This window comes from Pezoporus wallicus, unplaced genomic scaffold (assembly GCF_028554395.1).
Source record: "Pezoporus wallicus isolate ANWC-B61680 ecotype Strahan unplaced genomic scaffold, APGP_CSIRO_Pwel_v1 contig_1583, whole genome shotgun sequence".
Classification (NCBI taxonomy): domain Eukaryota; kingdom Metazoa; phylum Chordata; class Aves; order Psittaciformes; family Psittacidae; genus Pezoporus; species Pezoporus wallicus.
In genome coordinates, this window is record NW_026637266.1 from 1,469,163 (window position 1) to 1,481,979 (window position 12,817).

General features: G+C 37.7%; 1 protein-coding gene across 1 annotated transcript in view; it reads right to left on the bottom strand.

The window, feature by feature from the left end:
* Positions 1 to 7,430, bottom strand: part of SGMS2 (sphingomyelin synthase 2) — a 43,638-nt gene extending 36,208 nt beyond the window's left edge. Inside the window, exon 1 of the mRNA XM_057404579.1 lies at positions 7,399 to 7,430. The gene's annotated coding sequence lies outside the window, so the exon portion shown is untranslated. The remainder of the gene's footprint in view (positions 1 to 7,398) is intronic.
* Between the last annotated feature and the right edge of the window lie 5,387 nt (positions 7,431 to 12,817).

A 12,817-nucleotide genomic window follows, 5' to 3' on the forward strand; every position in this document is an offset into this window, starting at 1 on the left:
ATGTTGGTTAATGGATGAATTTTTAGACTGAAAAGTACTTCCCAATGAGTCTTTGTGCCAGTTTGCACAGATGTGACTAGATGGCTTCTGATGTCATGAAGCCAAAGTAAAAGGTTCTGGGTAGTGTTCTGTCCTGCCAAATGTACATTTACTGTTGTAAAAATGTGTTCTGAAGTGTCTTTTCCTTTGATTCATATTTTTTAATTGATTTGGAGGAGGATGCAGAAAGGATGAGTCTTAATACAGGGAGAAGGGTTCTTCCTAAAATCCAATGAGAAAAAAGATGAAGAGTCTTCTCAAGTCTCTAGTGTGAGAAGAGGGGCAAATCTCAGCAGATCTCAGGTGAGGAGGCTTGACAGTTTTCCATGAAATGTCTCAATGGAAAATGCCATAGCATCATCTTGCCTTTAGGCATCACACGTTTATATGTAGGCAGACCTTAGAGATGTCTTCATTGTTAACAGTGGAGATTCTTATTCTGCTCTTATAAATAAATCAGAATGAGTTGTAAATATAGATGTCACCAAGGCTGCACACACTAGGAAAGGCAACAGAAAGTAATAAGGCATTGGAAGAGTATTCTGCAACCTGAAACTGATGGGAATCTAGTATGAATATAATTGATGCTGATTAATGATGCCTTGAGCTGAGGTGTGCCAGTTCAGGGATAACTGCTATGAGAAAGTGTTGGCATCCACAGCCCTGACAATAGTATCTCTATGGAGTTACTGACCAAATGTAATTAATGAAAAGAAGCAGCTTTTTAACATATTTCTCTCAAACAAAAGCAGCCTTTGTTATCACCTAATAGAAATAACTCCAGACAAACATTTTTCTAGTCTGTCTGGAAAACCTGCAGTACCTGTGGGTGTTTCTAAAAAAAAAACCACCAACAACCCCATAACCACCTATTATGCACTCTCACTCACATCTCAGATTTCCTCTCTGCTTCATGCTTGTATTTTCTAAACGTTATTTTATAATTTTGTTAATTTCTTCACAGAAATGTTGAGGAAAAGGCTAATGAGAATAACAGGAAAATATTGCAAAAACACAGAATTAAGCCACAGGAGGCAATCTGCCTACATCTTCTCTACTTAGCTAAATTTTCCTTGAGAGGATCAGAGTTACATCTTGTTTCCTGTCCTAAACTCTTAAGTACTCCTGCATGCTGCCTGTTAAAAAGTTGTCACATTCAGTGCCAGGGTTAGCTGCAAATCAAATCAGACAATCAGGCAGGAATGGACCTCTGGAGGCCACCGATTTCAACCTCCTCCTCAAACCCTTGTCAACACCAAATTCAGGCGAGGCTGCCCACAGCTTTGTCCAGTTGGGTCTCAGCCTCTCAGACCTCACAGTTTCCCTGGGGAACCCACTCCAATGCTTAAATATCATCATACTGAAATACATTTTCTTTTTATCTAGATGGAACTCGCTTTCTCGATTTCAGATTGCTGTTTCTCATTCTCTTTCCTTGCCCCTCTGTAGAGAGCCTGACATCAGACTCTTGGTTGGTAATTTTCTCTTACACATTGGAAGGCTGCTGCTGGGTACTCAGTAAAGTTTTTCTTCTGACAAATTCATTCTCTTCTCTGATTATCTACTAAATCTATAGATAAGTATTTAGTGAGGAACTGGATTAAACATTTTGAAATAAGCCCAGACTTCAAACATACTAGTAACAGGGATAGTAGCCGTGCACATGCTTGCACAGACGTGAGACAGATCAGACTTCTGGTATATGAAGTATGAGAAGCAATTTCAGAATCAGAAAGTGCTGGAAAAATCCTTTTAGCATCATCCTGTTACAACATTGTTCCAAGAATGCTACAGAGGGAAAGAAGGCCACATAAGCCCACAGTGCTATGCTAAGCTTTGTTAGCCTGCCAAAAAAAAAAAAAAAAGAAATCCCCAAATGTGTAGAAGATAGGGAACACTGTAAATCTAGTCTTTGTCTTAGGATTTTTAAATAGAAGACTAGAATTCTATTTCCAGCTCTGCATTGTGATGTTGGGCAAATTGCTTCTAATTATTTATTATATAAGAATTTTCACTGTTTTTTGACAGCCCAGTTACAAGGGACCTGGGACCAGCCTCCTTTATCAAAGATTTTGATGGGCTGGGACTGTATTTTGAAACACTCAAATAAGTTTATACATATATATTTTGGGGAAAGAAAAAAAAACACCTTAATTTTCTCTTATCTCTCCATTTTTAAAAATATTTTTGAGATCCTCACCTAAAAGTGAAAACCTAGAAAACTGACTGTACTTCTGCACTTGTATTACTGAGTATGGGGTGAAAAATTAAGTTTGTCCATATTATATATTCGTGGGCTTCCCAGGGGTTTGCACGATTATATTCAAAATAGGTTGGGGTTTTGTTTGTTTGTTTAGGTTTTATATGGGTATATTGCTTGTATTATTTAAGTACTGCTAATCTGAGCTCAGCTAAGACACCTAAATGGATTTTATTAATTGCAACCACTTCAGCTTTTAGAAAACCCCTTCTTAGTCTACAGAAGTTAACTGTGTAAGAGAAACTGCAGGTACCTCTCTGTGTTTGACCAATATTTCCCATATGGTTTCTAGGAAAGAAAAACAAATTCTTGACATCCCTCATATCAAATACAAACAACATCAATAACAGTAATGGGACTAAAATACTGCTTCTGTAACTATCTGAATATTTCACAGGTTTTCATCTGAAAACTTGTATTGTACAGCAGCTGTATTTCCTAAAATTGTATTTACAGCAGTACTAAAAAAACAGAGATTCACCTTGCTAATGACCTCTTTTTTTGGCAAGATAATAAGTACAACAAAAAGAGAAGATCTGTTCTTACCATAAACAGGAAAATAGGCTTTATAACAGCAGCATTTGCTATCACCTCTAAAATTAACTCTGGCTCATGCTTTCCATGATAAATGCCTTTTTTTTCAGAGTTAATACAGAGCAGCTCAGCCTATAAACACATTAAAAAATGTATTTCAAACAAGTCAGTCTGGAAACTAAGTTTTAAAATAGTACAAGTGGAAACAAAAACATAAATTTATACTGAGTATCCATTTTCTTTTATAAATTATCTGGTCTACAGTACTTCCATCTTTTCCTGTGACTGAAACATAAGGTAAATTAGGGCACAGACAGTTGACTGTAAACCACAGCTGAGTTTAGGTTAGAAGACACCTAAGGAGGTCATGCAGTAGGGCTAAACGTAGAGCTCTGTCAAGTTACTTAGGACTGTCCAGTTGAGTTTTGAGTATTTCAAAGTATGCAGAATCCATAGCGGTTTGTCAGGAAATACTAGTGCTTAACCTCTTAACTGGGACATTTTCTCCTTCTATTTAGCATTTACCTCTTATACTTTTAACAATCCCTACTTGTAATCACCAGATAATTACAGTATGAAGGAAAAACTATTTTGCATCACCTTCCATAGTATTTTACACAAACACATTTTACTAAACATTGCAGCAAGCCAAGAATGCATGTTTGCTGAGTAAGAAGTAACCACTCAGACCATGTAAACTAATGTCACATCTCTAGTAACCATCTGATTAAAACATTAAACACTTTTGATTTTTTAAATAAAAATACTGTCAGGTAGTTAAAGCTAAAAAAAGAGCTCTGATAAACAATGTTGACATTTAATAACTGATATGCTTTCTTATTACGATTGAAAATATTTGTTTGGATTCTGTTTTCCACCAAACACGAGGATAAAATGTTAATGAATAAACAAATAAAAAAAAAATATTAAAAGCACAGCTAAGTGTGTGCACTTTGTGAATATTTTGCATGAAACATCAAGTGCAGATAACACAGTACAGGTAGGGAAAGGCAATTTAACTTCTTAAATGTTCAGTTTTAACAGTGATTATGATCTCATATATATGACCACTAAGGATGTTTGCTGGTTTTGCCAATTTAAGTTCTTTCAGTTGCTGAAGACATTCTCATCTTTAAAAACAGGATGCAAGGTAAGGGTAAAAATGCTTTTATTCTGAAGAACTAGCATTTTATACCATCAACTAAGTTTGACATTACAGTTTCCTTGAATGGCAAAGTCAATTAAAGGGGTTCTTGACACCCTTAAACCCAAACCCCTCCTCCCCTGGAACTCAATACTACGTAAGTGCTAAAATTTACCGTTTCCTTTGCTATGAGAAAAAAAGCTATTTGTGTCTGTACTTTAAATCAGCTCAGTGAAATTATCAATTTAAAAAACCTTTTTAAACTGGATTAAATTCTTAGGAAAAACGCTATGGCTAGAGAGTGCTGAGTCATTCCAATATCATATAGAAATATGTACCCCATAGGGCAGCTGGGTAAGAGTAGTTTCAATCCAGAATATAAAATGCACTAGGGGAATCCCTTAGGAGCAGAGGCAGTAGAGGAATGTGGTTTAAAACACTGATAACAGCCAAGGTCAAATGAAAGTGTAGGTGCATATTGTTACTTGAATTTTAACAATTATAACCAGACCTGGGGAAATCTACATATACATCTATATACTCCACATAGTCACACATTTGATACTATACAAACTGTTTACCCCAACAGTAAATCTTGTGTTGGTTCATCACTGAAACTCAAGAACTAGTAAAACCTGTCAGATTCAGGAGTTTGGCAAAATTTACGTTTTGACTATAAACTAAGAGTTATTTCTGAACATTTATTTTCTCCAAACTTAAAGAAGTTGAAAAAATACCTATTTTAAGCTATTTTTAGAACCAGGCAAATCTTGACTATGATGATACATTGTATTGGTGGGTGGTAAACTCTGCACGTACATATTCTAGAAAAAAGTTTGAGGTTTCGCAGTAAAAACCATGAATGCTGGGTGTGTGGTAAATGTAATCTATCTTAAAAGGTTGCTGTTTACAGCAACTAACCACTTACGGTGGTTTTTGTTCACTTTTTGAGATTAACCAACTAGATTCCAGTTAGAAATCAATGTCAAATAAATTTTCAGGTTACATACTAGGGCATCACTGTATTCTAGATTCTCCTAAATTCTCCTTATGTGAATTGCCTCAGTTAGAAACCTTCTGTCTCAAATGCAGAACTTTCAAATCAGATCCAAATCATTCTAGATGGAGCCAGCTATCACCTTTCACATCAATATTAATTTTTAAGGCTAATTATAACAGTATAAAACTGATCTATTTACTTTTTAGAACTTGGATGTTCACAAAGGCATTTCTGTGCATTTTCCTGGCTATTTTTAACTGTAGAGTCAAATAAGTATAGGCCATCTAAATAACCACATTTCCTGATGTCCAGTTTTCTTTTGTGTGTAAGTACACAGAAGCATAAATATGAAAAAAATAAGTATCAAACACCTTGCTACCCCCTTATGGAAACACAGGTTCTAACTATTAGCATGTGTACAAAGATAGTAAATAGACTAAATAGAAATAAACCCTGAGAACTTAACAGCCATTATTGTTCCCTAAGCTGAGCACTGAAAGCAACTTTTTTTTCTTTTTTTGGTATCTGACTTTATAATTAGAAAAAAATAAAAGAACAAAAATCACTTTTACCTGCTCAATTAATGGATAGCTTGTATGATTTAAAGAAAATAATCTGTATTGAATTGGTGCATGTCTTTGCAATTTGTTCTGTGAAAAGAACAGCACGGCATTTTGCAATAGCTGGCATATACAGTAGTGGATATGTTTTATATCTGTATCGATCCTTTGTGGTGTCTCATAAAAGAAGCCTGTAAATTATTCATGTCTAAACCACATTAGATTCTGGAAAAAAACCTTTGCAGAAATCCATTTTAAGGGCACCGGAATTGTGAAGTCAGCTGGCTTAGCTATAGTGATTTCTAACAATCATTTGTTGCTAATAATAACTCCATCCTCATGTAAAACACACCCTCAGACACTGAATATAAACGCAGCGGTGCAAAGTTTAGGTAACAGGTCTCAGAAGGCAACTTAATGGGGTATCTCTTTGCCCCAGAAGTGCTAGCAGGTTTATGTTGTTTCAGGGCAGGAAACAAAACCATGTGGATATTAAATATCAGTCATAGGGGCTTGAGGCCAACACTCTTCATCAAGTTGAATAGTGTCCTACTGCATGTACATTCCTGAGTAGAGGCTGCACTATAAAGCTACTCAATAAAATGATCCAGGTTTGCAGTTTCCAAGAGGAAAGGAATCAGGCCTTCAACAGGCACTCTGAAACAGTACTGGCCAAAATCACTAGTCTTCTCAGATTCCTCAGATTAACAGCACAGAAACAAAATTAAGTTTGTAAAGTGATCATCTGAGTAATTACATGAACATGTAACCACATTGTTTATAGAAAACATATGCATACAAGAACCAGTAATATTCATTGGAAGATATGATAATTATCACTTCCTCTACAGTGTGAGTGGGATACTTGAGTACTGGGAGGGGGGAAGGTACTGACAGCTCAAGACTAGGAATAAGCATCTGTTACCACGTCACATTTTTTGACTGAAAGATTACTACACAGATACTTATAGAAAACTAGTATAGTTTTTCAGTTCTTCTTTACATGAGCACTTCCAAGCCTGTTGCGCCGGACATTAGGCAGCCAAAAAGTACAGCTGTTCTATCTTCTTAGGCTGAGATCACCCTGAGCAGCATATAAAATAGTGTAGTCTAACTGTTGTAGCAGAAGAACCCTGTGCCAACAAGTTGTCCAAATATTTACTTACCTTTACAGGCAGATTTTAGAGCTGACACTGAATTCCTTGCTGCCATGGCTACGCTACTTCCCGTACCTGAGCTAGTTCATTTCAATCTACTTTGAGTTTTTCTTCAAGACTCTGCAGACGTAACTCTACAGCTCTACAATGTCTATGACTCCAGTTTCAATATACAATTTTTTCTGTTCACTTTCTATAGCATATAAGACACTGGAGGATTAGGTTAAGTATATCCATGAGAAAAAAAAAAAGTTACATATAAAGCACTATTATTGCATGATGACTTTAAAGGGATTACATAGTAGAGCATGTAAAACCAGCTGAATTTGAAGGTGTTTCTCAAGATGCCTTAACACTGTTAACTTCTCAGGAAACACTCAAGGCAGTCCAGCATTTCAGTTTGTGCTATGGAGTCTTTTGGACTTCAAAGTCTGGAAGTTAAACCTGCACTGTTTTTTGGTTTTGTGTTTTATGTTGGTTTTTTTTTGGTTTTTTTTTTTGTTTTTTTTTACTTTCTTGTTATGTATTGCTCCAGATCTAGCATAGCCTTACCTAGTACTTACTGTTGTTACAAATCATGTTACTATAATTAAAGCTGTACTGTTCAGGTGGTAAATGGATTAGAAGCTGGAAAATGGAGTTCAGTTTGGACTGTCTGATTTCAGTTTTACTACTCTGTACCAAATCCAGATATATTTACTCACCCTCCATTTTAGTGAAGCATGTCCGGAAAGACCTGTGAAGAGGGAGGAGATCAATAAAATCTATGTTAATAATTACAATACAAAGCCCACTACTTTTCAGTTGCCCCATAAACTCCCATGTAACTTGTCTTTAGGTAGATCACATTTATAAATATAAAAATAGATCAATGTTACTCAAATAGTTATGGGTGTACCATTTGGCTTAAGTGTCCTACTGCAGCCTTCTCTTGGATAGTCTGATTCCACATATTTACATATTAAACATTCATTATTTATTATTAAGTAATTATATAGGGGTGTTTGAACTAGATGATCTTAATGTCCTTTCCAACCCTAACTATTCTATGATTCTGTGATATTTACACACATTCACACAGCTAACTCTTCAAGGATTCAAGCTGTGCTCCAATAACCAAACATTGACATAAGTGAACAGTAACAAACGGTATCTCATGTCATATTCAGTCTTATTGTCTTCCTCACAGCATGTATCACCAACTCAATTTTTTGTATTGGAAGGGGAACCATGATCTGGATTGTCATCAGTGGTAGTTTCTTAAACACCAACAAGAAGCATTCTCTTGACTGTTCCTAAAGTGGTGCAGCCTGCACATACACACTACTTAATGTCTTGGCTGCAATGATGATTAAGTCAAGAAGCTTTTAGACATTATCAGTTTTTGGGGGAGTATTACATCTCAAAAAACCTACCTTCTTCAGGTGTCTAATACGGAACACTGAAAGCCATATGGACAGTATTGTTCCTAAAGCTTTTCTTTCCCCTTCATGGAAGGTCTTAGTTTCATCTTCATTGCTACCATTACAAAAGTTTGAATATTATTCAATAATTTTAGGCAAATTAATTGATGTGCAGCATTAGTAGCATGCCATAATTCCATTAAGCCCCTGCTGAATCTAATACATACATGCTATAGGGAAAGCAACCCTACTGGAAAATTCTACTTTGTTCACTGGAAACTGAGAGCTGAGGTGAGAGCTCTTTTGGGGTGTGCTAAATCCTATGGCACATTCACAAATAGCCACGCTTATGCTCTTGAGTAATCTCAGTAAATTACTTGAGTAATTGCTGTTGGCTTAGTGGTTTTAACTGGTTTAGCATTACTCCCTTCTTGTCTAAAATTATAGAAGACATAATAGTGTGCTCTTTGCTAGCTGCAATTTTCCATTGCAGAAACACTAGATTTCAGGTTAGTTTGTCTATAAATACCTCCTTTTTAAAAATGGTTATAGGAAGTTCACAAAACTTAAACTTTACAACTTCAGTTATTACACTGTGTACAGGGATGCCTGAAGCATACATCTATTGATGCTGCTACGCACCTATGCACACAGCAGTAGGATTTTAATAATTTTTAGATGCACAGTACAAATTTTAGATGTATAGGCAATAAACAAGGCAACACAGCTCCTATTAATATTAGAAATAAGTTATTATATAATACCTAGTGCAGATAGAATCATAGAATAGTTAGGGTTGGAAAGGACCTTAAGATCATCTAGTTCCAACCCCCCTGCCATGGGCAGGGACACCTCACACTATATAGAATTATTTGCACTAAGAATCCTGTCCAATGCAAAACTTGAAATTTACTGTTAATGCATTTCTGTAGACATAAGGGTTCAAGCAGGCATCACAAATACAGTGTGGTTTCTCCTGCAATTAAAAATATTTTCATTTAATGGCAAAATATTTTTGTTCTTGTTCCAAGAACACACCACTGGAATCCAGTGTTTAAACCAAATATTTTCTTTTAGCTTTCCTCAAATCCTTAGCAGCCAAACTACACATGACTTCAATGGATTCTAGTCAAGCTTTCCCATATAAGCCAAATAGCTTTCTTGTGAATGCAGCAAAAAAAAAGAAGCTGCATTACACAGTAAATATCAAGTCCACTCTTGCTGGTAAAGTTTACCATTTGTTCCTGAGAAATAAACATCCTGATCCTTCAGCCAGCACCTGGCCAAGGTAATTCAGATTCATTAAGGTGTCTCCATAAACTTCAGCAGACCAAACTATACTAGAAGAGATCTGAGATTTAACTCATACTAAAGATGCTGACAATGCTGTGAAGTGAAATCACAATGTAGGATGTCTATCTGAAGCAAGCGTACAATTTCACTTAGGTTGGGAACTTCACAGAGAACTGCAAATGAGATACACTTTGGAAAACATAAACCAGATTAAAACACAAAGCAGTCAGTGCAACCTGACAAATTCCTAAAAATAAAAAAATAAAAAAATTATTTGGTCTTCAGATATAATTCCATCAGCTGCAATAATAGAAACTGATTTTGGAAGGCATGAGGCACTATAATCCACGTGACAGAGAATTTAAATAGGGAAAGGAAATCTTTCTAATCCTCCATATTGCTTTATTACATGATTTGGTTGAATTATATCATCTGTATAAACTGCTGCCTCCAATGTGCTCCCAAAAGAGCACAAACACAACTACTAGCCTTTTTGTGTTTTGTTTTTTTAACAGGATGCAAGGTGAAAATTACTTTTAATAAGGTTTCTTGCTAGAATCAAAGGAGAAACATCCAGTGGGGGGAAAATAATTAAGGAGAAATTAGGTGTATCAGATCAAAGGCTTCCTCCCCCCCCCCCCAAAAAAATGGATTAAAAAAGCAGATCTTGATTTTATCATGCAAGTACAAGACACATTGTTAGCATGAATTTGCTTTCAGTTAATGTTTGTATAACACAAATAACTTGAAAATACAACTCCCCTTAATATTATGTTTTTCTATATAGCAAACAAATGGATTTTAAAACTTGGTCAGGGAGTGGTAGGTGGCTAAATAAATACATAGAAACCCCAGTGTTTTGTCATATAACAAACTATAACAGCACTTCAAAGTTTTGGACAGGTTTCCTTATATTATTGGTTTAGGGTGTAGCTGTGTGGAAAATTGTAAATGTTGTCTTTTGGTATTTACTTTACGATCCTTTGTAATCTTCAGCTATATTTATAGTTTAAAGTGGGAAGAAATCAAAATTAAAGAGGCCTATCTGAGCATCCTTTGTAATCAAATGCTTTCCCCATTTCTCTTTAAAATAAAAGCACAGCCTGCATGTTTGGCTGCCTGAGGAGACCACCCGAAGCGTTTACAAGTCATGACCTTACAGTGAAGTATCTGTGGAAAAGCAGAAGTTGTAGAACACACAGAGAGGAGTCACAGATAAACTAGCCAGTTTCTGTGGGGAGAAGGGGGCTGCTGTGTTTTGAATCGAAGGGTTTAACTGGAAATAAAAGGAAAAGAGTGAGGTTTTCTTGCCTGGGTGCAGCACAGGAGTGACAAGTTATTTAAGAGGCGATAGGATGCCACTCGTCCTAATGCACCGAAACCCCACGGCCCTCTCCCACCCGGCGACTTCAGGCTTTCGTAAAGGCCATGGCTCCCCCTCCGCCCCGGCTGCCTCTCTCTCCGCCCGGCCTGCCGCGGCCGAGGGGCTCCGCGGGGCCGGATGCCGCCCCCCGGGGGCTGCCCCAACGGCCAGCCCCAACGGCCTAGGCCTAACCCTAACCCTCCCCGTCCCCCGCGCGCCGCCCAACGGCTGCCGGGGCCTTCGCGCGTCGGAGCCTTCGGCTGCTGCTCGCCAACGGGTGGCTCTGCGCCGTTAGACTAGGGGACTCGGCCGGTGGCCTCTGTCCTAGGGCGGGGGCGAGGCCTGGCCGGTAGGCCCCAGAGCCGCAGGTTGAGGGCTGTCCCCTCAGAAATCCTGCGGATAGCTGTGCCGGTACTGACCCAACTGAGTGCTGGGGAGATGAGAGAAAATTCCCTCTTGCTCCAGTGAGGGCATGCCTATTGCAAGGGAATGAATCCAGCTGTCAGCAGGGATGGGAGGTTGTGGCGGCTGTGGCAGTTGGATATAGCCAGAGATAAGTATCCTGCCAAACAAGGGCACCAAAATGAAGAACCCAAGACTGGGGGTGAAAAACAGGCTAGGAATTACTTTATTTAGACTTTTGAAAATTGTTTCCATTGTAAATAAGGTGGTCCAAGAGCTGCTTTTAGGTTTTCACTTTCCCCTGGTGTATACAAGATGCTCAAGGCAAGGTTTATAAAGGGATTTGCTTTTTTATTGGACTAACTGCTCTGTGTGGCAAAACCAGCTAAGTTTTAAGGCAAACAAAACCTTCAGGTTTGTGCAGCTGTAGGAAGGTGTCAAGGGTACATAAGTTACAGAAACTCCTTTCCATGCTGCCAGACACTCTTGGGCTAAGACTTCAAAGCTATTGCTACATAGGGAATATTCCACAGGAACAAAGTGTTTTGTTTTTGGTTTTGGTTTTTTTTTTTTGGGGGGGGAGGGGGGGGGGCAGGGGTAGGTAATATACAGGAGCCTTACCAAAAGAGATTCTGGCTCTGGACTAATAATACTGCGAAAACAGGCCCTCATTTGTTATAACCGAAACAAAGGTAGAACTAACTGCTCAGAGAGGACACAAATCTCTCTCCCGTAGCAGCTTTGGAAACGGCCCAGAACTGTAGTTGTAAGAGCAGCTGGGTATGCTGTAAAAGAAACAGTATAGTCATGTTTTCCAAAATTTCAAGAGTTTGCCTTATTGCCAGCTAACCTAGGTCCAGATGATCAGATCACAGCTGCAGTTCATTTAAATTTTGTTCCTTTGTATTTGGACTGAAATGTTCTTACTGGCTTTTGTTTCCTTCATTGCTGAAGCCTTCCCAACTAAGTTTTTCTAAATAGAACACAGGATCAGGAAAGATTTCACAGACTATGGAGTCTAGTTCCTTCCTGCAGCAGTTAAACAGGTCATATAATCCCATTTGTAAATTTATCAAGCTTTCATCTTAAAACACATTTGGTTTTTTTTGCCTCCATGGTCGTATTGGGAAGCTGTTGCAGTACTTTTTGTCCCTGACATTTGGAAACTTTTCTAATCTCCATGGTAAGTCTTCAGGGTAATTTTCTTCAGGTGATCTTACACTGATACAGACTTCCAATTCAAGTATCTTCCCTTTGAGTGTTTCTCTTATCCTCCTTTTTTCCCCACTGTATTTGGAGAGCAATAATAAACCTTTTCTCAGATTTTCTTCAAACAAGAAAATAAGTTAATAAGCTAAGTAAGGTAAATCCTTTCAGTTATACACTTGCCTGCCTATAGGAAAACTGTGAGGAAGGTTTCATCTTGCCGGTAGTACATAGTTCTGCTGCAACAGATTAATATACTAGTTGTTTTACCTAAAGGCCTTTTATAAAGTATTATCTGGTGATAGAAAATTCCTGTTATTAATTCCAAAGTGCGTGACCTTGCACTTTGTACATTTTAACCTCATCCCTTTACAGTAACTGAAGTTCAGTGACCTTTATGATATTCCAAGCCTTTTCTAGTTTGACACCGCCTCCAGACTTTGTCATCAGAAAATG